Genomic DNA, 7,212 nt, shown 5'->3' on the forward strand with positions numbered 1-7,212 from the left:
AAGGTGTTGAGAATTTAGTGAACTTTGGTAAAAATGGAGTTTTAGTAAACTTTGGCGAATCATATCTTGAGTTACAGTTTCTAAAATTGAATGAGTTTTATATCAAATTAAAGATAATTTAAAGAGTTTTAAAAAGGTATAAACTTTGTTGAAATCTGAGTTCTGTAGAGAAAGATATGATCGTTGGAAATTTGGGTAAAAAATCTAAATTTTGTCATGTTGCAAAATTTGTAAATTCTGGTTTGTGTGCACACGCACACTGCTGTGCCCGTGCTCTGATCAGTGGCTATTTTTTACTTGTGCATAGACACAACCTTGTGCGCACGCACACCCTGTGTAGTTTTGAAAACGTGTGTACGCACACACAGGGAGGTGCCTACTGTTGGGAGGGCTAGGACACTCTAGTGCATACACACACCCTGTGAAATTTGCAAGCTATGCGTATGCACAGTCTCGTGCGTGCGCATATGCTGAAAGGTGAAATCCGTTGGGGGCATTCGCACGTATCTGTGTGTGTACGTATCTGTGTGTACGCACACCTCTATGCGTACGCACACTTCTTGAAAATCCTTCTGGGCGTGCGCACGCACAACCCTATGCGTACGCACACTACCCTGTTTTCAATAAACATATTATTTTTAACTGTTTTTCCTTTTCAGCAAGCTTGCAAACTTCTGTAACACTTATTTATGTCTCTTTAGCTTGTTTTTAGGTGTCAAAACATAGGGGATGCTTTAGTTAAGTTTAATTGGGTACTTTTTTTGCAAAAATGTTTACAGGACGGAGGTTCAGGTTTCTGGTGTACTGGTTGCATGTGTACGTAAAACCCACACTATTTCGTACAACAGCAGCAGTACCAGCAAGTGCACTGGGTCATCCAAGTAATACTTGAGCGAGTCAGGGTCGATCCCACGAGGATTGTGGCTTGAAGTAAGCTTATGGTTGTCTTGCAGGTCTTAGTCAGGCAGAATCAGAAGGTCTTTGGAGTTGTAAGAGTAATTTACACCTTAAAATCATCAATAGGAATAAATCAATAAAAGGAATAGAGTTGAGAGTCAGAGTTGCTTTGTCTTTCTGAAGTAACTCTGGTACTATTATCTTCTTTTCTTGAGAATGATCTTCTTCTATGGTAGGCTGTAAGTGATCAAAGCCTCGCCAATGGTCCTTTATCTCCTCTGCTACAGGTTGAACGCCATTGTCAGTGGTCATTCAATCTGACGGAGGGTGAAGCGCAAAGCTATCCATTCTCTTGGCGATCCTACTCAAAGCGCCACAGACAAGGTCGAATCTTCCGGATCAGAGAATGCTACTTCTTTGGATTTTAGCCTATACCACGGAGACCCTAATCTCCCCAGAGATCGGCTGAACTGATGTCTTGAGAAGTCCCAACAAAATTGTGGATTAACCGTCTGAGAGATGTATAAACATAGCTGTTGGTTCGTGCTTTTCTGTCCATGTATTCACACGAACCCAAGTAGACGTGGATGTTTGTCAGGCACGTTCTTCTTAATATGATGAACAGAGCCAATTTTTCAGATCGTCCTGCTCACCACGATGAAGATCGAAATATACATCTTAGAGATAGATCAAACACGATCGAAGAAGAAGAAATAGTACTTTTATTAATTCATAGGACTCAGCAGGGCTCCTCTCCTCAACCTAAGAGGTTTAGAAACTCACACTGAAAATAAAAATAATGAAAAAACATGTATAATGGGAAAAGTGATGTTCCTTCTTCTAAATTACATAGATTAAATCCTTTAAATACTAAACAAATGACTAGTAAGGGTAAAACAATCTATTTAGTGCTAAAATCCACTTCCGAGGCCCACTTGGTGAGTGTTTGGGCTGATCTTTACTGAGATCCACGTACTATGAGGCTCCTTGGGTGTGGAATGCCAGTTAGGGGATCCTCTTTGGGCCTTTGGATGCTGGGCTCTACTGGATACCTGGAAAGGGGCAGAAGGCTGGCGTTGGACACCAGTTTTGGGCCTTCAAATCCGAAAGAAGTATGGACTATTATATATTGCTGGAAATCTATGGAAGTCAACTTTCCGTAGCCATTAAGAGCGCTCCATTTGGATTTTTGTAGCTCCGGAAAAGCGCTTCCGAATGCAGGCAGGTCAGATTTGGACAGCATCTGCAGTGCTTTCTCTGTCTCTGAATCAGACTTCTGCTCCAGCTCCTCAATTTTAGCCAGAAAGTACCTGAAATTGCCCAAAAACACAAAAACTCATAGTAGAATCCAAAAATATGAATTTAACACTAAAACCTATAAAAACTTAATAAAAACTAAATAAAAACTACTAAAAACTATATGAAAGTGATGCTGAAAAGCGTATAAAATATCCGCTCATCACAACACCAAACTTAAACCGTTTCTTGTCCCCAAGCAACTAAAACAAAGTAGGATACAAAAGAAAATTAAGATACACTAAATTTCTAAGTTTCAAATGAAGCTTACTTAAAATCATATGAGCGGGACTTAGTAGCATTTTGCTTCTGAATATATAGTTTTGGCATCTCACTATCCATTGAAACTCAGAGATGTTAGCATCTTTAGGAACTTAAATCCAGATGATATTATTGACTCTCTTAGTTAAGCTTATTTTGATTCTTGAACACAGCTTTCTGAGTCTTGGTCATGACCCTAAGCACTCTGTTTTCCAGTATTACCATCGGATATTTCATGCCACAGACACTTTACATGGGTGAACCTTTTCAGATTGTGACTCAGCTTTACTAGAGTCCCCAGATAGAGGTGTCCAGAGTTCATAAGCACACTCTTTTGCTTTGGACCACAACTTTAACCACTCAGTCTCAAACTTTTCACTTGACACCTTCACGCCACAAAATGGTTAGGGACAGCTTGTTTTAGCTGCTTAGGCTAGGATTTTATTCCTTTGGGCCCTCCTAACCACTGATGCTCAAAGCCTTGGGACCTTTTACCCTTGTCTTTTGGTTTAAAGGGTTATTGGCTTTTTCAATCTGCCCTCCTTTTCCTGCATTTTTCGGCAGTAATGGATTTTTCTGCTTTTTATTTTTTCTTTTTCGCCATTTTTTTCCTTTTTTCGCATGCATTTTTTTTTTCTTTTGCAACATGCTTTTTCTTTTGCTTTTTGCTGCTTTTTCTTGCTTCAAGGGTCAATTTTCAGATTTTTCAGATTATCAATAATATTTTTCCTTTTTCCTTATTCTTTCTAGAGCCAACATTCATAAAATTTCAACTTCAAACATACACTGTTTATTTCATTCATTCAGAAAACAAAAGCACATGACACCACATCAAACTATTTCAACTAATCTTATTTTAAACTTGAAATTCATGCATCTCTCAATTCTTTTCAAAAAAAATTTTATTTAAGCAAGGTGAGAGATATATGGAATATTTTTACAACTTTAAGACATCAATGCAAATGATCATGCAACTAGGACAAGAAAACAGAAAATAAAATAGACAGAAAATAGAAAAATAACAGATAAGGAGATAAAGAGAATGAATCCACTTGGATGATGATGGCTACTACTCCTCCTTGAGGATCCGATGCAATGCTTGATATCTTCTATGTCACTCATTTGTCTCTGTTGAGGCGGCTGCACAAGTTTATGTGCATGTTCTGTAGTTTGCTCCATCCTCTTCTTCTATACTTAAGAGTGGTAGAAGTCACAAAGCAAAGCTTTTAGAACATCAAACTTAAGAGTTTTACTCATCCTCGAACAAATATGATCAATGGGGAAGAAGGTGGGGTAGGTGGAGCTTCTGTGGGACCTCTTGGTCCTGAGAGGCTAAGGAATTCTAGATTCTTTGCTTCTCTATACTGGCGTTTAAACGCCTAGGGGCTACTCCCTGGCTAGCGTTCAACGCCAGCAATGCTCCCCTCTTGGGGCGTTGAACGCCTAGGAGAGCTTCCTCACTGGCGTTCAACTTTAACACTCTTTTCGGAGTGTTTTATTTTTATTGCTTTGAATTCTATCTCTTGGCTGATGCATATGATCATGACTTTGACAACTAAAAGGAAAAAGAAAAAGAAAATAAATGGTTGAGTAAAGTTGGGTTGCCTCCCAACAAGCGCTCTTTTAAAGTCATTAGCTTGACCTTTAGCTCCTTATGGAGGTGAGTATGGGCTTAGATTTTTGCCCCTGACAGTGAATTTTCTTCCTGTCCTCTCATGAATAAGCTCTATATATTCTAGAGATAGTACATAGTTCACTGTATGTGGTAGGACTGGATTCTTAGTGAAGACAACTCTCATGCCAGGTGAGAGGCCTTCAGTTGGGACTTTCTTGTCCTTCTAACCTTTAGGTAATTTCTTCTTAGTACCTTTGTGCTTAGAGCTTGTTGAGGGCTGCCCAACACCAAACTTAGAATTGATGTCTGGGGGCTCTGCAGAGCTCTGCACAGAAAGAGAGAGTTGGCATACTAGGTGTTGCACTGTTATCTCTCTTTTAGAGGGAGAGCTAGGATGAGGCATCTTGAATAAGATGTGATCCTCCCCTAATTTTAGGGTTAGTTCTTCCTTAGCCACATCAATGATAGCATTGGCTGTGGCTAGGAAAGGTCTTCCAAGGATGACACAGTTATCCTCTTCCTCTACTAAGCCATATGGCTTCTTCATGGTCTTGTCTGCCCTCTCCAAAGAGACGTGTGCAGCTCATACCTCAAGTATGCTTAACTTCTCCATTACAGAGAGCGGCATGAGGTTAATGCTTGATCCCAAGTCACATAGAGCATTTTCAAAGGTTATAGTGCGTATGGTGCAAGGAATCAGAAAATGTCCAGGGTCTGGAAGCTTCTGAGGTAGCTCTTGCTGAACCAAAGCATGGAGTTCTTTGGTGAGAAGTGGAGGTTCTTCCTTTAGAGGCTTTGTACCAAATAGTTTGGCGTTCAGCTTCATTAAAGCTCCAAAGAAACGAGCAACTTGCTCTTCCCTAGTGTCTTCATCCTCACTTGTGGATGAGTAGTCATCAGAACTCATGCACTGCAGAAGTGCATTCAAAGGAACCTCAATTGTCTTTATGGTTTCCTTTGGTTCTGGGCTAGAGGGTTCTTGAGTGGGATTCAGGCATTCAAAGGGTGTGGATTGACTGGTGTTCAACGCCAGCTCTGTCAGCTTAGTGGGCATTGAACGCCCTTGCTGTCCACCCTGACTGGTGTTAAACGCCAGTCCCTCTAGCATTCTGGGCATTGAACGCCCAACAGGGATGTCCTTGCTGGCATTCGACACCAGCTTCCTTGGGGTGGTGGGCATTGAACGCCCAGTGAAGGCTTCTTCATTGGCATTCAAGGCCTTCCCATTCTCCACTAATTCGGCCTCAACCTCCATGGTTATGGCCTTGCACTCTTCTTTAGAATTAACCTCAGTATTACTGGGAAGAGTGTCAAGAGGGATCTCAGGGATCCTCTTGCTTAGTTGACTAACTTGTACCTCTAAGTTTCTAATGGAGGACCTTGTTTCATTAATGAAACTATAAGTGGTCTTAGTGAGGCTGGAGACTAGAGTGGCTAAGTCAGAGAGGCTCTGCTTAGAGGTCTCCATATTCCCTTGAGAAGATGGGAATGGTGGTCTATTATTGAACCTATTCTGGTTTCTACCACATTGATTGAACCTTGCTGAGGTTTCTGTTGATCCTTCCATGAGAGGTTAGGATGATTCCTCCATGAAGAGTTGTAAGTATATTTATAGGCTTCTCCCATGTAATTCTCCTCCTCCATGGTAGGTTGATCAGGATCATAGGATTCTTCTTCAAGAGAAGCTTCCTGATTACTGCCAGGTGCAGTTTGCATCCCAGTGAGATGTTAAGAGATCATGTTGACCTGTTGGGTCAAGATCTTACTCTGAGCCAGGATGGAATTCAGAGTCTCAACTTCATGAACTCCTTTCTTCTGAGAGGTTCAATGATTTACAGGATTCCTCTTAGAGGTGTATATAAATTGGTTGTTTGCAACCATCTCAATGAGTTCTCTTGCCTCTGCAGGCATTTTCTTCAAGTGGAGAGATCCACCTGAAGAGATATCCAAGGAAATCTTGGATATCTCAGATAAGCCATCATAGAACACGCCTATGAGGGACCATTTTGAGAGCATGTCAGGAGGACATCTCCTGATCAGCTGCTTGTATCTTTTCCAGGCTTCATAGAGGGATTCACCTTCTCTTTGTCTGAAGGTTTGAGCTTCCACTCTAATCTTGCTCATCCTTTGAGGAGGAAAGAACTTAGCCAGATAAGTATTTACAAGCTTTTTCCAAGAGTCAAGACTCTCTCTAGGTTGGGCATCCAACCAGAACTTTGCTCTGTCTCTTAGAGCAAAGGGAAAAGTATCAAGTTATAGACTTCAGAATTAACTCCATTAGTCTTTACAGTATCACAGATCTATAAAAATTCTGCTAAGAACTAATATGGATCTTCTATTGGAAGTCCATGAAACTTGTAGTTCTGCTGCAGAAGAGAGACTAACTGAGGCTTAAGCTCAAAATTGTTAGCTCCAATGGCAGGTACAGCAATGCTTCTGCCATAAAAGTCAGAGGTAGGCGTGGTGAAGTCCCCAAGGACCTTTCTAGGCTCCTCTTGTGGTTTGGCCATATCCTCCTTTTCTTGTTCAAAACTTTTTGAGAGGTCTTTTTCGGAGTGTTGTGCTTTAATTTGTTGTAAATGCCTCCTTAGAGTCTTCTTAGGTTCAGGATCAAGAGTCAAGAGGGGCTCTTTATTCCTGTTCTTGGTCATAAATAAGAAGAAAAGAAAAGAAGAAGAGACCACGCCAATAGGCAAGAAGCTCCTCCTTAAAGTCAGAAGTAGAGAAAGAAGAAAGAAGATAAAAAAAAGTAAAAATAAAAATAAATAAAAGAAGTAAAAGAAAAATACCTTGGATATAGTAGATAAGAGCAAATAAGAGAGGATGAAAGTTGAGAAGATGGAAGAGAAATCACAAGATAGCTTTTTGTGCCGATTGGCAAGAAGCTCCAAGTGAGATGTGAAGAAGAAAGGAAAGAAGATAAAGAAGTAGAGGTAGACCAAGAGTAGAAATAGGGATAGGAGAGTTTTGAGTAATAGGGATGTGAGAAGAGAAGAGGTATAAATAGAAAAAGTAAATAACAATTGAAATATTTTTTTGTTTTTATTTATTTAATTAATTATTTTTCAAAAATTAAGTTAAATTAATTTAAAAAGATTTGAATTTTAATTGTTGAATTTTCGAAAATAGAAGAGAGAGAAGAG

Source organism: Arachis hypogaea, chromosome 12, assembly GCF_003086295.3.
Source record: "Arachis hypogaea cultivar Tifrunner chromosome 12, arahy.Tifrunner.gnm2.J5K5, whole genome shotgun sequence".
Lineage (NCBI taxonomy): Eukaryota > Viridiplantae > Streptophyta > Magnoliopsida > Fabales > Fabaceae > Arachis > Arachis hypogaea.